Raw genomic sequence first — 17,940 nt, 5'->3', positions numbered from 1 at the left:
AATCACTGGGCCTTTATGATGCAGGTCAAATCGGGTCAAGGGCTCAGCTCGGTGTGACAGGGGACCAATTTACTGGAGCCGTTAACCAATGTAGAATAAACGGGTAAACATCTGCAGTAAAATAGCGGAGAGAGGAATGTCAATGGGACACCTTCAGTGTCCGTCCCCTTATATCACCCACAGTCATTTCTCGGCTGCAATCCTCAACCTGCCCTTTACCTGTCCCAGTGTCAGAGACTCACAATTCATATGTTAACTGGGAAACTGCAGGAACAGAGTGAAACGGGTCTGCTTGTGCCCCTGGATTCAGTCCACACTGCGGAGAAATCGGTAACATTTATAAATGAATCACCAGGAGTGAACATGGTCAATACAATTATCTAAAAACTGTAAATGGACCCGCTCATTATTATTGGATCAGTCCTGCATGAGAACAGATTTAAACTTTATTCCTGAGAGAGGTCTGATTAAGTAATATCGTGGACTTTGAGATGTTTGTGTTTTATTCACCACATTATTTACATCGGAGTCAAAGCTGCTGATGTAATATGTTTGTTAAACTGACTGTAATTAACAGCAATGGTCAGGAGTATAACCGTGTCAGTGGAGACTTACCCACTGTATAAATCAGGACTTGTTGGAATGGATCAGCTCAGAGTGCCTGACGGAGTTGTGGTTTCCAGGCCAACAGAAATCAGTGCTTCTCACAGAAATGGGATATTCAGTAATAATTCATGTACAACGCATGTATTATCCTGTTCTTGCAGCCGTTGGAGTTCCAGGTAAGACATTATCCCAGCAATTATTTGTAGAAATCAGTGTTAAGTCCAATGCTGCACTTGGCAAATTACTTTTTCTCCCTACACATATTACACAGTGACCTGTTCTGTTCCATTGGTTGAATGATGGAATGTGTTAAGTCTCTGCTCTTTCGGTCTTGTAGGAGGTGCATTATATCCGTAATGAACTTTGTATATCCAACACTGGCATTGTTACTGGATTAATCCCTGTATTAATATATTGTTGACTCATGCTATCTCCTTAACTTGTAAACTCTCGAACTTGTAGGAGTTATATTATGTCTGTAGTGACCTTTGTATATACAACCCTGGCATTATTACTGGATTATTCCCGTACTGAATGTATTGGAATCAGACGCTGTCAGGACTAAGAGCTGGTATTAGACCATCAGGAGCTGTTAATATTTCCATCGTGTGGAACTAACCTGTCCTGGAATATGTTTTCATCAATGTGTTTTCAGTGATTGATAATGAGACAGCTCACGGTCTCAGTGTTACAAGGAGGCAGTGCAATGTCCTCCCTCCCCAATAACATGCTTCAGTTTAACTGGGATTTCAATGTATGTATTGGTGATCACTGTTATGAAATATTATTTCATTATGTGTGTATCTGACGCCGCTCCAGATGTCTGGTTAATGAACTGAGTTTGCTGCTGACTCTTTCACATCTCCTTCTCTGTTTCACTGTGGATGAATTCATTGACTGTTACTGGACTACATTGTAAAATGAAATGTTTCGATGTTATCTTGTATCAGTTGCAAACAGGAGCCCTTCTATGTATCTGTAGATTATAAGTGTGATTTTGGCGTTTTGTTAATTGAACAATCCCGCCATCTATCACTTTACTTTATAATTACTGCAGCAGGAATCTTAATTATTGTGAGATCTATTTAGGAGAGGAAATTGATTCTGTTTATTCCATGATTTGTAGATGAAGTGAACAGTGTAGGTGAACAAGTGGAGAATCGGATGATCTGTAGAAACATTAAACTATTCCACAGAGGCTTCACTATTTAACAAACTGACACTGAGAATAGGATCGGTTGAACACGGGGCTGGTGAACAGAATGCAGGCACAGGATGATAGGATTTAATCGGATATAAAAATGGACTTGAGAAAGAGAGTAGATCGAGTGATAGAGAGGGCCACTGAGAGGGAAAGCGAGAGGCTGTGGTGTGAATAATTCATCAGAATGAACTGCTGAAACTTCCAGCACAATTAAATATAGAACATGTGACTTATGATATGGTCAGATTGGGTGAGTTTATATTGTGGGACTCGCTCCTTGTGTTTATATCCCTGTCAGGCACTCAGTCTGTTTTTGTGAATGTTCCTTGTTTTCCAACGTGTCACTAAACATGATTAAAAGTTACTTCAAGAAGAGAATCAATAATTTATTGATCGTAATGAATTATCCGGATACTGTACGTTAAAGTTGGGGTGAATTCAATGAACAACGAGGTTGATTTAATTAATACATATCAATTTAATTTGAATTGAATGCACAAAGTGAATTTATTGAACATATTTTATACCCAACACAGGTTCGCTGACAGCTATAACCACAGAAATGAACAGTTGAATGTATTAGATGGATTGTGTTTGTGGGACCTATAGATTAGATTTCCTCTAACACTCTGCTGCAGTCTCTCCCTGTGAATCCCAGCCTCTCCTCACTGCATTGAATCCTCATCCGTTCCTTCAGTTTATCCACTTTCCCAAATCTTCTGCTCCTGATTCCCCTCCAGCTCCGACATGTTCTTTTCCTTGTCTCCCTCCCAATCTCACTCAATGGCTCGGACTCCAGCTGCCTTTCCCGTTCAGTGCCAGCCCCTGTCGGCTCTCTTAACCAGAGCAACAAAGAGGCTGCACGTCCCCCTATCCCCTCACCTTCCCGACACTTCCCTCTCTTTCCCATCAGTCTGGGACCCAAATTCAGCTTTAATCCGCTGGATTCCCATTGTGTAAAACGTCTTCTCCTTTCCGCACCGGCACTGCGCCCTCACTCACCCCTCCCAGAGGATCCGGTGCTCACTTTATTCGCTTTCTGTATCCATCTCCCAATTCATTATTAATCGTTGTGTTTAAAAACATCTCTCTGCCCGAAAGTGCTGTCCAGGTCAATCAATCACTTCCCACCCATCGATGCTGCAACAAAGCTGGAAATTTCACCCCAGATCCTCTCAAACTGCTGCTTTGGCTCCAGGTCTGATCAGTAATTTCTCTGATTGCTTTTCTCTCTCTTACAGTTAACTTGGTGGCGATTGTGATCCTGTCCCGTGGAAAGTGCGGTCTCTCCAAATGTATCAGTCGCTACCTGGTGGGAATGGCAATGGCCGATCTCATGGTCGTTATAGCGGATCCGATATTGAGAGAGATTCCTTGGATGCATCGCCCATTTTCATTCCTGGACATCACTCCCGTGTGTAGTTTTATTATATTCTTGGGTTCTGCAGCCACGGGGTTTTCTGTCTGGTTCACAGTCACTTTCACCTTTGATCGATTTGTGGCCATTTGTTGTGAGAAGCTGAAAACTAAATATTGCACCGAGAGAACGGCGGCTGTGGTTCTGGGAACAGTGAGTGTGCTGGGCTGTTTGGTGAATGTCCCCTGGTACTTTACAAATGAACCTGGCTTTATAATTGACAATGTTCCCTGGTTTTGTGAGACTAAATTGATCTTCCGTACTTCCCCCGCATGGGCCGCATTTGAGATGTTTCACCTCATTTTAACCCCATGTGTCCCGTTCTGTCTGATTTTGCTGTTCAATGTTCTGACGGTCAGGCGTATTTTAGTGTCCAGTCGAGTCCGCAGGGGACTCCGGGGCCGCAGCAATGGAGAGAATCAGAGTGATCCAGAGATGGAGAACCGAAAGAAATCCATCATTTTACTCTTCAGTATATCAGGCAGTTTTATACTGTTGTGGCTGACACAGGTTGAATTTTACATTCATGTGCGAATTGCAGACATTCAGTCTTATTACTCCTATACTGACCCTGTTTATCTCACAGAACACGCAGCAAAGATGCTGCAGCTTCTCAGTTCCTGCACAAACACGTGTATTTATGTCCTGACCCAGACTAAATTCAGAGAGGAGCTTAAGAACGCAGCGAAATATCCATTCAATCTAATTGTTAAATTAGTGAAATCATAGAAAGAGCTGAAGGGTTTCAAGCACTAGAATTAAATCGCATTTCATTCTCCATCCCGTACACTTCCCAGGGCATGGAAAGTACATTTTATGTTAGCAGCACAGAGTCCTGAAATGATCTGAAATCTGATTCTGATATATTTTATTGACAATCTTTCCTATTGAGGCAGGATTTACTCTGCAGACGACACATGAATTGTTGCTCGAAATGGCGGCTCTAAAGAGCTCAGCTGGACTTCAACCAATTGGCCACCGGGCAAAATTTGAAAAGCTGGTAATAAAAGTAGCTGCTGTGGGCCTGATCAGAATGGATGCAGTCCACATAAATGGAAAAGGAGAGAGCGAGGGAGAGAGAGGGAGAGAGAGAGAAAAGAGATGACAGAGAGTTAGAGAAAGAGGGAGAAAGAGACAGAGGTGTGGGAGAGAAATAGAGGGAGAGGGAGAGCGAGACAGGGGAGGGAGTGAGAGACACACAAACAGCGGGAGAGAGAAACAGAGAGAAGGGGAAAAAAGAGAGAGATTTAGACAGATGGGGAGAGAATACAGGGACAAAAGAAATATAATGATTAAAAAAGCGCAGAAAAATTTCAGACAGATTCACATAAAAGCGAGGGTGTGTGTGTGTGAGAGAGAGAGTGAGACACAGAGAGAGAGAGAAACAAAGAGGGAGAAAGACAGAGCTACTCGGAAAAGGAGAGATATAAATACAGTTTGTAAGAAAGGAGAGAAAAATAAAGAGAGAAAGAAAGAGTGAAAGAAATCATCGATATAATGAAAGAGAGCAAGCAGGCATGGATGGAACGACAGAGAGAGACTGACAAAAAGTTACAAAGTGATGGAAGTAGAAGTGGAAATAATAAGATAGAAAAACAGGCAGAAAATAAAAAGAGACAAACGATATAAACAGAGAACAGACACAATGAAAGACGGACAAACATATATAGTGACAGGAGGGTTGAGACAGGAGTGAGAATAGAACACAGAAAGCATTAAATAACCAAACAAACTGTGTAATCAGCCTGGAGTGTGTCAGAGTGCTGACCAGCAGAACAACAGCAGATGAAGCAGGACAGACAGTTCATGTTTGTTCTGGGGTAACACTCTTGTGGATTAAATTTTGACATTTCTAAAGGTGATGCCTGTAGGCTGCACAATAAAGTCACTCAGTCTCGTGTACCTGACCCTGACCATCACTTACTGCAGGAGTTTCCCAGCTGCTCTGTGCAGTGAAAGATTATCGGATAAACGAAAGCCTGAGAATAAATCAGCTTCAGCATGTCTGAAGGAAAAGGATTGTTAAAAGGTGGAAGGGCTGTTAGAAGGACTGTTAATGACACATTATGAAAGATCACACAGCAGAGGATAGATCACTATAGCAACAAGAACGATTCCAGGAGGGCTAGAGGTGGTTTGAAAATGTACGGAATTAAATTGCTTACGTTGTGGACACTGAGAGAAAACAAGTGAAGTTTCAATCAATCATGGGTTTTATTTGTAGGAACCTTTTGTTGATAAGCCATCGTCCCAGAGATGTGATTCTCTGTTAAAAAGGTCTTTAAAAGCTGGGCAGAAGTTAAGTGGGGAGAGACACAGATCCACCACTCGGGCTCCAACCTCACCTTTCGCTTCCTGTCAGCACCACCTCACCTCGAATTTTCCTGACTGCTCGCTACCTCCCAGCTTGATGCCTCGATGCTGGTTTACCGATTGCCTGTGAAGCAAATGACCTGGATACAAGAGAAAGCCACGCTACACGACAACATTATCCATCAAAATACCTGGAAACTTGCTCCAAGTTTGAGCCAACCACAAGGAAATAAATTTCGTTACGGACTTAACCTAAGATCGACATTGGATTTCCAAACGGTTACATATTTTTGGAATTCAGAATGTGTTGTTTTATTGGTGTTAAAGCAATTTTAAGTCGGGCATAAACCCAAGGTGTTGTTTAAATTCTAATCTCAATTTTTCTAGTTTATTAATATTAATAAATTATTGTTTACTTCATAAAACCATAGTTTGTGCCTGAAGTTTCTTCAGGATAAAGAGCCCGTTATTTAAATATGAAACTAAACCTTGTGGAGATAAACAGTCATTGCCGCAAATTAAAGTGTAAAATCACTTTGCACCTTTTTGCTCCTCCATCTGTACCATGTGTAACTTTCCCAGTGAGCTGCTGGATTCTGTAATAAATCACAATGTACTCTTACCCCTTCTGCTGTGTTACTAAACTGCTCTGTTACTGTTACAAATACTGTTCTTGTTTCAGATTAAAGGAAAAATATGAATAATGGAGAAATTAACCAAATCCTAGATCAGAACGACATTCAGATTGAGTCCAATTTTACTCTGATTTATTTAGTAGAAGCTACAATTGCAAACTCTATTCAAAATGGCTCATTGGACCTTTCCTCTGAATGTCTGGTCTCTCCTTCTCTGTAAGAATTAAGTCCAAATAACCAAATGTTAATCCTTTTTTGCAGAAGTTCACATTTTGGTCTTTATTTCCCTCACTGCACCGCTGTCTTTGTGTTAAACACCAGCTAGTGCCAGTCTCACTCAGTTTGTATCTTTAACTATAGTGCAACAATGATTTAACAGGAGCACCAAATGAACCCTCTCCTTGTCTCTCACCGTAACAAGCTGCTCCTCAGTGAGATGGATGCCTTATTAACGGCCATTATGTTTCAAGATCAGGACGGCCATTTTGTTTATGCTTCGTTGCGGTCAATTTGTTCCTGATCACCATATTGCCCCCATTAAGTTCGCCACCTTGCGCCTCAGTTGAATGGCAGCCTTGCCCCTCAGTAAGATGTCCAGCTTGCCCCTCAGTACGATGGCTGCCTCACTGGTGTCCATTTTGTTTCAGTTTCATGGCATTAAAGTTGTTGTTCACAGATTCATGGTTTCATGGTGACTATGGCAGAAGAGGAGGCCATTCGGCCCACTGTGCGTGTGCCGACTCTTCAAAAGGGCTGTCGAATTTGTCCAATTTCCCCCTCTGCTCTTTCCCCACATGCTTTGTGGAGGCTTTATAATAGTAGTTGTATAATCGAAATACATGTGTATGTATAGATGCAAATTGATGTTGTAATAGTTGCTGTAATATATAAATAAAAGTTGTTGTCGTCGATAAAGATTGTCTCTCAATCTTTTACTCTTTAGATTCTTCTCCTTTATAAACTGGGCTTTGTTTCTGTGTAAATGAATGTTGCTGAGAGATTGTCCCTATAACTGAGTGAGGGATCATGCTGTTTATTAGGTTTCTAAAAAATTTTTTTTGCTTTCGCTGTTTTAAACGTCATGAATTTGTTGGAACTCTTTGGCTAATTGGAAAAATCAACAGACTGTAAGTTGCCCACAAACTGCAGGCTTTATGTCCACTGCTAATTAAAGTAAGAGAAAAGAGCAAAGGCAAAGTTCGTTCACCTTTGCAAACTACAACAAAACGGGTGAAGCAGCAAAAAATGCCCAGGCTTTTTTCGGCTGCTCCAGGAACAGAAGATCAAATGAGCACAGGGGTAATTTGGACCCTGCAGCAAACACTAACCAGGACAGACAGACAGACCAGCACCTTTCAGGGGACGGTTGGGGGATGGTGCTTGAGGGAGTGAGGGAATGAGTGCCAAAGCAGGAGAGAACACGCAGCAAACTTGTATTAGAGAGAGAGAAGCAACTTGTGCTCTTCAGTCTGCCCTGAGTGTCTTTCTCTCTCTGTCTCTCTCTCTCTCTCCCAGCATTTCTCTCTTTTCTTCAGATTCTCTGCTTTTTAACTGGGGAGTTTGTTTGTCAGTGGTGTTTGCTGAGAGATTGCCTGCCTGTGTAATGGAATGAGTGAATGACTGTGTGTGAATATGTGTGAGTGAGTGAGTATGGGGGAGCTCTGGGCTCTTGCTGTGCCTTTTTAATCACTTGCTTTGTTTACAATCAATTCCTTTTCACAATCTCTCTCTCCAGAGGAATTTGTTTGTGGAAATGCTGTAACATAAAGATGTGGAATGAGAATGTTTTGGAGGAGGAGTATTCCTTGTACAAGAAGCTTTCTCTCCACAGGGGACTGACCGAGGCCTTCACCAGAGGCTGCACGCAATGGGGCTCACGTGAATTTTGTACGGATCACTATGGGATCAATGGGTCACGGTGGGATCACTAGGAACACTGTGGGATCACGGGCTGCTGGTGGATCACTGGGACACTGTAGGCTCACTGGGACATTGTGGGATCACTGGGACACTGTGGGATTAGTGGGACAATGTGTGATCATTGGGTTGCAGTGGGATCACTGGGACACTGCAGGTTCACTGGGACATTGTGGGATCACTGGGGTCACTGTGGGACCAGTGGGACAATGTGTGATCATTTGGTTACTGTGAGATCACTGGGACACTGCAGGTTCACTGGGACATTGTGGGATCATTGGGTTACTGTGGGATCACTGGGACACTGCATGTTCACTGGGACATTGTGGGATCACTGGGACACTGCAGGTTCACTGGGACATTGTGGGATCACTGGGGACACTGTGGGACCAGTGGGACACTGTGGGATCATTGGGTGACTGTGAGATCACTGGGACACTGGCGGCCATTTTGCTTAAGATGGCCGCCTTGCTGGCCGCCATTAAGTTTCAGCTTCATGGTATTAAAGGAGAAATGTCTTTCCTCATTCTATGTAATATATAAATATTATAACACACGTTATTTTATATACACAAGTTGTTGAATACAAAGAAAGTCTCTCAAACTTTTACACAAATGCAGTTTGGATACTGGGACCTCTGGGTGTACCGTGAAATCACTGGAAGCGCTTTGGGAACACTGGGTGCACTGTGGGATCGTTGGGATCATTTTGAGAGCACTGGGACACTCTGGGATTAATGGGGCACTTTGGATCACTGGGTCACTTTGGATCACTGGGTGCACTGTGGGATCAGGGGGTCACTCTGCGATCACTGTGGGATCACTGGGTGCACTGTGGATCATTGGGACACTGTGCATGACTGGGGAACTATCACTGGGTGCAATGTGGGATCACTCGGTGCACTTTAGATCACTGGGACTCTGTGGATCAATGGGGTACTATCACTGGGTGCACTGTGGGATTTTTATTTTACAGTTGGGCCGAAAGGCACTGTTTACCTGCTGTACATTCGATGCAATTCCATGTAGTATATAAATCGTTGTTGTTGTTGTTGTCGTCGTCGTCGTCGTCGTCGTCGTTGATGTTGTTGTTGATGTTAAGCAGGGAATCCCAGAGACACTTCTTTACCCAGGTGGGCCGAATGGCTTCTTTCTGTGCCGTGCTAGATTCTATGCAATGTGTATATATATATATATATATATATATATATGTCTAAAGATAAATATATTTTACATATTAGAATACGTTGCTGCAAAATAGAAATAGCAGTTGGGCCGAATGGCCTCTGTGCTACACTGCGCTGTACTGTACATTCAATGTAAAATATATAGAACTATATAATTATATTATATATTATTTTATACTGCGTTTTCAAGAAGTTGTTGTTGTTGTCAAATAAGGAATTCAAAGGAAAATCTTTACCCATATGGGCCGAATGGTCTGTTTCTGTGAGGTGCTGCATTCTATGTAATATTTATTTAAAGATATATTATATTGTATTGTGCATACAAGAAGTAGTTGTTGTAAACTAGAAATAGCAGTCGGGCCGAATGGCCTCTGTTCTGTCTTGTACTCATGCATTCGATTTTAAATATATATAAATATATTGTTAGATTATATCTTGTATTATATTTTCTACTCCAGAAGTTGATGTTGTCAAATAAATTCAGGGGAACTTCTTAACCTGATGGGCTGAATGGCCTGTTTCTGTGCCGTGCTTTATTCTATGTAAAATATATATCAAGATATGTACGGGGTTAAATTCGATAACCCCTGATTTCGGGCGCGGGGGTCGATTAACCTCCACGTGATTAACCTGAACCCGGTCGTTGAGATTCAGACAGTCCGTGAGATTGGTGCTGCCTGGTGATTCACCTGATTCCTGCGAGCAGTCAGGCCTGGCTGCGCTGTTGAGCGGCTTCTCACCAGCAAGAGGGAGGGGGAGCCCCCATATTGCGTGAGTGGTTTGCACCTCTTGAAGGCAGTCTACACCTCTAAAAGGCAGGTTGCACCTCGCAAATTCAAACATTTGATTCAGATACAAACCTCCGGGTTCATTTCTTCTCGTACAGTTTTGATTGGCAGTTTCTTTTCAATTAAACAGACCATTGTTTAAAATGACTCGCACCCAGTTGCTGTTTTTTTCAAACTGGTGAGTCTGTTTGGAATCTCTGAGAATTTTCTTCAAGTCGACAGCTTCCATAGTTTGTGAGAAAAAGACAACAAAGAACCAGGATGTTCGAAAGTTCGGTCACAGTTTCGTATAGTATTTGTGAATTATTTATTATTTTCTTTACCAATAAGGATCTGGTTGATCTTTACAGTAAAACTGTTGTCTTACTGCGACTATTCTGTTTGTTCTCATACTGTTTCATCAATTTGTTTGACAGTTAAAGTCTAAAACAAGGTCCAGTGTAGTGTGAATCTGTCACCCTCTGAAGAGCAGGCACTATTAGGCACTGGATAGAATGAGTGGGCTGAGATAATCTGAAGGGGTTTCACTGTTCATTACCTGGAGCCCTTCAAATGTTACATTGATATCAGGACAAGCGGAAACACTGAGACATTGGGAGTGAAGCCTCACCTAACAGAGGAGCTGCTTTTTCAAGCCTAGAAATACAGCTGATTTTAAATCAGCAAAATTTCACTTCATTAAAGTTGACAAAAAGGCAACTATCTCTGAACTGTCTCCACTATCTGAAAAACACGGACATTTTACTGACCGTGGAATAATGATCTTGTTGAAACTGTACAAAATAAAACTCAATTGTAATCTTTTTACAATAACGATCTGATATAAAGCATTCTCCAAACAAACAAAAGCACCAAGCATCCCCGGGACATTGAGAGATTATGTGAGTGGGTAAAACTGTGGCAAATGGAGTTCAATGTGGGGAAATGTGAGGCCATCCACTTCGGATCTAAGAAAGATAGATCAGAGAGTTTTCTAAATGGTGAGGAGCTCAGAACTGTGGAGGAGCAGAGAGAATTAGGGGTCCAAGTACAGAAATCATTCAAAGCTGGTGGACAGTTACAAAAATGATTTAAAGGCTAATAGAATATCGGCCTTTATTTCAAGACGGCTGGAACAAAAAGGGGTGGAGGTATATTTCCACCTGCAAAGAGCTCTGGTTAGAGCCCATCTGGAGGACTGCATTCAGTTCTGGGCACTGCACCTCAGGAAGGATATATTGCCCTTGGAAGGGCTGCAGCGCAGATTCACCAGAATGATATCGGGGCTAAAAGGGTTAAATTATGAGGACAGGTTGAATAGACTAGACTTGTACCCCCTCAATATAGAAGATTAAGGCGTGATTGAATTGAGTGTTTAAGATGATGAAAGCAGTTGATAGGGTAGATAGAGAGAAATTACTTCCTCTCTTGGGGGAGTCTAGAACAAAGGGGCATAATATTAAAATTAGAGCTGGGCCGTTCAGGGGTGATGTGAGGAAGCACTTCTTCAGACAAAGAGTAGTGGAAATCTGAAACTCACTCCCACAAAAGTCTGTTGAGTCGGGGGGTCAATCCGAAATTTCAAAACGGAGAATGATAGACTTTTGTTCGGCAAGGGTATGAAGGATTCTGGAACCAAGGTGGGTCGATGGAGTTAAGATACAGATCAGCCATGATCTAATTGAATGGCGGAACAGGCTGAGGAGCTGAATTGCCTACTCCTCTTCCTATATAACAGGCTCGTGTGGCTGACTGGACTCCTCTTGCTGCTATGTAACATATGCGAGGGGCTGAATGGCGTCCAGATCCTGTATAACAGTATCGAAGGGCTGAATGGCCTCCTCCTGTTCCAGTACAACAAGCTCGAGGGGCTTAATGGCCGAGTCCTATTCCAGTGTAACAGGCTCGAGGTGCTGAATGGCCTTCAGTTCCAGTATAACACGCTCGAGGGGCTGAATGGCCTGCTGCTGTTCCTATGTAACAGGCTTGAGGGGCTGATTGGCCTCCAGGTTTGGTGTAACGGGCTCGGGGGCTCAATGGCCTCCTCCTGTTGCTATCTGACAGGCTTGAAGGGTTGAATGGCGTCAAGTTCGAGTATAACAGGCTCGAAGGGCTGAATGGCCTACTCCTGTTCCGATGTAACAGGCTTGCGTGTCTGTCTGGCCTCTAGTTCCGGTGTAATGCGCTCGAGGGGCTGAATGGCCTTCAGTTCTCGTATAACACGCTCGAGGGGCTGAGTGGCCTCCTCCTGATTCTATGTAACAGGCTTGAGGGGATGATCGGCCTCCAGTAACGATGTAACGGGTTTGAGGGGCTGAATGGCCTCCTCATTTTCCTGTGTAACAGCCTTCAGAGGCTCAATGTCCTTCAGTTCCCATATAAGAGGCTTGAGGAGCTCAATGGCCTCCTTCTGTTCCTGTCGAACAGCCGTGAAGGACTTACAGCCATTTTGTCCAAGATGTCCTGCGAACTTGCCACCATTTTGTCTAAAAATTAGATCCGGACCTTTCAGGAGCGAGATTAGAAAACATTTCTACACACAAAGCGTGGTAGAAGTTTGGAACTCTCTTCTGCAAACGGCAATTGATACTGGCTCAATTGCTAAATTTAGATCTGAGATAGATAGCTTTTTGGCAATCAAAGGTATTAAGGGATATGGGCCAAATGCGGGTATATGGAGTTGGATCACAGATCAGCCATGATCATATCAAATGGCGGAGCAGGAACGAGGGGCTGAATGGCCTACTCCTGTTCCTATGTTCCTATGATATTATTTGTATGGAATTACGACAGGCATTTGATAAGGTTCCACACAAGAGACTGTTGGCAAAAATGAAAGCGCATGGAACTTGAGGCAATGTATTGACATGGGTAGAGAATTGGTTAGGAGATAGTATTCAGAGAGTGGGGATAATGGGTACATATTCCAATTGGCAGGAAGGGACTAGTGGTATCCGCCAGGGATCTGTAACTGGGGTCTCAGCTTTTCACCATATTTATCAATGACTTAGATGAAAGAACAGAGAGTCGTATATCCAAGTTTGCTGATGACACTAAGTTAGGTGGTACAGTAAGTAGTGTGGATGCGACTGGAAAGTTGCAAAGGGACATTGATAGATTAAGTGAGTGGGCAAAACTAATGCAGATGGAGTTCAATGTGGGGTAATCCACTTTGGACCGATGGTCAGGGTATTTTCCAAATGGTAAGAAGCTCGGAACTGTGGAGAAGCAGAGAGAATTAACGGTTAATTTCCATAAATCAGTAAAAGCTAACGGATGGGTCCAAAAATAATTTAAAAGGCTAACGGAGTGTGAGCCTTTATCTCAGGGGCTGGAATATAAAGAAGTGGAAGTTATGTTCCAGTTATATAAAGCTCTGGTTAGAATGCGTCTGGAGTAACTGCGTTCAGTTTTGGACACTGCACCTCAGGAAGGATAGATTGGCCTTGGAGGGGGCGCAGAGCAGATTCACCAGAATGTTACCGGGGCTAAAAAGGTCAAATTATAAGGACAGGCTGCATAGACTGGGCTCGTATCCCCTCGAGTATAGAAGATTGAGGGGCGGTCTGAGCGATGTGTTTAACATGTTTAAATGATTCGATAGAATAGAGAGAGAGAATCAATTTCCTCTGGGGAATCAAGAACGAGGAGGACATAACCTTAAAATTAGAACCATGCCATTCAGATTCAAAATCAGGAAGCACTTTTTTACACAAAGGGCAGTAGAAGTCTGGAACTCTGTCCCCCAAAAGGCTGTGGATGCTGGGGGTCAATTGAAGCTTTCAAGACTGAGATCGATCGATTTTTGTTGGGTCAGGGTATCGAGGGATCGGGAGCAAAGGCGGGAAATGGATTTGAGGTACAGATCATCCATGATCTAACTGAAGGGCGGAACAGGTTCAAGGGGCTGAATGGCCTCCTCCTGTTCCCAGTGGAAATGTTGAGAATATGTTTTGTTGAGGCTGTGACGTCTGGGTCAACCCCTGTCCAAACAAGGCAGGCCAAATTTTGGAGTTTAATAACTTTGAAATGAACATTTTTCTTTTGTGACTTGTGCAACTTCGATCAATTGAATAGTTATGAAAGAGAATCAATGCAGTTATTCGAACTTCTGGTTAATAATCAAATTAGTAGTGTAGCGGTTATCACATTTGCTTCATAATGTGAAAATTTCTTGGTTCGATCCAGTGCGGGGACATTATGTTGGGGCAAATTTATTTTTTCTCTGTGAAATAGCCGATCCTGTTAAATTTAACACAAATTCGTGGTCTCACGAGCACTGAACATTTTAAACCGAGCCCTTAAAAATACAGTGTGTAAAATGAGAAGGGATAAAAAGTTCATCGCATAAAAGAAATTATTAAAGTTTTCCAACTTCCCTTAGTCGCCTTTCATTCTGCAAAATAACGTTATCGGTTAATTAATGGTGATTAAAACAATGATTTTTTTTTCCCCACAGAGTTTGAGTAAGTTCATGCAATTAATGTAACAAGTTTTCAAAAGTTGCGTTTTGACTGGGATTCGAGCCTGGGCATAGTGATGAAAGCGATGAATCCGAACCACGAGACCACAAGGTATGGTGGCTAGTTAGTTTATCAGGTATCACATGGATTTCCCTTTCTCTGTGATTCATCTTTTAATTCGTTTTAGCTGATTGAGGATATTCCCGTCATTCAATAGGAATAAAGTACAATAGGCTCAGGAAACAGTAGCGCCTCTGACTCCCGATCAGAAGGCTGCGTGTTCAAATCACGTCGGGGTCACACTTGTTCTCAGCGCTGGTAGGAGTTTGAATAATTCCGGAATTCATATTGCATTGCCTTTTTCACAATAAACAGAACCCTGCTCTGAATTCTGCTTCACTACTTCCCCAGTGTCAGGGAGAGAAGCGTCTGATTCCCTCATTTATTTATTGCAAGAAACATACACAAACAAATTAATTAATTCAAAATCAGCCTGCAGCTCCACACGCACAGAGATAATCACAGCCAGAGAGACAGACAAACACCGGGAAATAGACAAACCGGTTTCTCAGAGAATTACCTGTACCTCCACGGTCGAATGTAAGGGCTTTTGTTGTTCGCTTTCGTTCCACACTTGGAATTCAGGAGAATCTGGTACATGGCTTGTCGGCAAGGCACGGGCGCGATGGCCCGAATGGCCTGCTTCTGAGCTGCATCCTTCCTGATTCAAAATTCAGCCCCTGGGGCGGAGCCAGCAGCCGCCTCGCTGCAATAATGGACCAAATGGAGAAGTTTCAGCATGCCCTGCTAACTCGATCGGTAGAATAGGAGACTCTTAATTTCACAGCTCGTGGGTTCGAGCCCCACGTTGGGCGAATTCTATTTTAAACTTTGACACTTGCTTGACTGTCAGTGCAAGAGACGATTCTGTCAGTGCCGCGTCAGTGTGCAATGGTCAAAACTTCAAAAGGAGCAGAAGGTTATTCGGGGTTCAGATACACAAACCTCTCTGATGAGCCTGAGATTTTGTCAGAGGTTGGTGCTTCCCCTTCATCTCTTGCCCTCTGACGAGGCACTTGCTCCGGTTTCAATTTACAAACTGGGTGAGTTGGTGATCGGGTGTAGGAGAGCTGGTTTGTGATCTGCGTAGGAGATTCAGCGGCCCCGGGTGAGAGAGAAAAAAATCAGTCCAGGCCCGGCCCCAATCTGCGGATGTGGAAGAAAACACGGGAGGAGGGTGCGGTGTGAGGTCCCTGTCAAACCAACTGCCCGAACAAAGCTGGCCACAGTCACAGAATCAGAATGGCTACTTCCTGAGCGGGGGAGGCCGGTTCATGTGGAAAAGGATCCGGACGAGAATGATCTGATTCATTCGGTTAGGGGAGGGAAATTAGGGAGCTCCTTCAGAACGTTAATTACTTGAAAATGAAGACTTTTTCCTGTGTAACTTGTGTGGTTTTGATGAATGAAATGTTTGTAAAAAGGCATCCGTGGGCAAGGATTGAGAGCTTTTAGGACTGGAGGGGAAATGAGGAGTTTTTTTTCACACAGAGGGTTGTTCCGATCTGGTGGCCACTCCCTGAAAGGGTGGTGGAAGCAGCTTTCATAGGAACTTTCAAAAGGCAATTGGACAGGTACTTGAAGAGAACTGATTTGCAAGATTACGGGGAAAAGGCTGGGTTTTTTGGACGAAATTGGACAGCTCTTTCAAAGAGTAGGCAAGGCAACACGGCCGAATGGCCTCCTTCTGTGCTGTAAAATTGTATGATTCTCTTGCATGATTTTAGTGTGGGACAGGAGAGATGTTGTTTAAAGAGAAGTAAAAGTGTCCAAATCCGAGCAGAGAGAGGTGACTGGTCAGTTCCCCTCTGTCCAGTATAAATCACCAGCTGTTTTTTGTGGTGTAGTGGTTATCAGTTCGCATTGAAGCGAACAGCCCTGCTTTCGATCCTGGGCGGACAATTTATGTTGCAATTGCTGTTCACATTCTATATTAATGACTTAGATGGGGGACCGAGTGTAATGTATCCAAGGTTGCTGATGATAAAAAGGTAGGTGGGAAAGTAAGCCGTGAGGAGGACGCAAAGGGAGTTGGACAGGTTAAGTGATTGGGTAAGAAAGTGGCAGTTGGAGTATCAGGTGGGAAAATGTGAAATTGTCCACTTTGGTCGGAAGAATAAAAAAGCAGAATATTTTTTAAAAGGTGAGAGTCCAATAAATGTTGTTATTCATAGTTGGGTGTACTTGTAAACAAATCACAGAAAGTTAACATGCAGGTACAGTAAGCAATTAGGAAGAAAAATGGTATGTTGGCCTTTTTGCAAGGAGGTTGGAGTATAAGAGTAAGGAAGTCTTGCTGCAATTAAATAGGGCTTTGGTGAGAACACACCTGGAGTACTTTCATGTAGTCTACTTGGATTTTAGCAAGGCTTTTGACAAGGTCCCAATTGGCAGACTGGTCAAAAAAGATGTGATTGCACTAGAGAGGGTACAGAGGAGATTTACGAGGAGGTTGCCAGGGCTGGAGATTTTTGGCTGTGAGGAAAGATTGGAGAGGCTGGGGTTGTTTTCTTTGGAACAGAGGAATCTGAGGAGTGATTTAATTGAGGTGTACAAAATTATGAAGGGCCGAGATAGAGTGGATGGGAAGAACCTATTTACCATAGCAGGGAGGTCAATAACCAGGGGGCATAGATTTAAAGTGATTGGTGGAAGGATTAGAGGGGAGCTGAGGAGAAATGTTTTCACCCAGACGGTGGTGGGGGTCTGGAACTCACTGCCTGAAAGGGTGGGAGAGGCAGAATCCCTCGTTACATTTAAAAAATACTTGAATTTGCACCTGAAGTGGTGCAACCTGCAAGGCGACGGACCGATTGCTGGAAAGTGGGATTCGTCTGGTTGGTTCATTTTCGGCCGACGCGCAAGTGTTTTTTTGTAACAGCAAATTCCCTGACCGGGAATCGAACCCAGGCCGCGGCGGTGAGAGCCCCGAATCCTAACCACTGGACCACCAGGGAAGCCATGAAAAGTTTCTAAATATATCTGGGAGTGTTTGTATTAGGTTCAAATAATATTTATGGTTTAGTGACTCTGTTAGTTGCAAATGTATTTACATGAATCTGTATTATTTATTTATTTATTGAGGTGTATATATTGTAAATCTACTTCTGGCACTGATAAGAGTCCATATAATTCCGCAATTAATGTTTCATTTGCGTTTTCACAATAACAGGTCTGTCTCACTGGTTCCCCAGTGTCAGGGAGGGAAGTGTCTGATGCCCTCTTTTATTTAATGTTACAAACGGAAGACAAACGCTCGTATTCGTTCAAAATCAACCTGAAGGTGGACACACACACACAGATAAACACAGCCAATGATATGGTCGTCATGTTGGGATTGCTGCACATGCATACCCAGAGGCGAGTTTACT

At 43.1% G+C, this 17,940-nt stretch overlaps 1 non-coding gene across 1 annotated transcript; it reads right to left on the bottom strand.

The window, feature by feature from the left end:
- Positions 1–17,454: 17,454 nt before the first annotated feature.
- On the bottom strand, positions 17,455–17,526 carry trnae-cuc (transfer RNA glutamic acid (anticodon CUC)). The gene has a single exon. It is a non-coding gene; the product is annotated as a tRNA-Glu (tRNA).
- Between the last annotated feature and the right edge of the window lie 414 nt (positions 17,527–17,940).

This window comes from Heptranchias perlo, unplaced genomic scaffold (genome assembly GCF_035084215.1).
Source record: "Heptranchias perlo isolate sHepPer1 unplaced genomic scaffold, sHepPer1.hap1 HAP1_SCAFFOLD_214, whole genome shotgun sequence".
NCBI lineage: Eukaryota > Metazoa > Chordata > Chondrichthyes > Hexanchiformes > Hexanchidae > Heptranchias > Heptranchias perlo.
The sequence above is the reverse complement of the archived record's forward strand: the minus strand, read 5'-3'. Positions and strand labels throughout refer to the sequence as shown.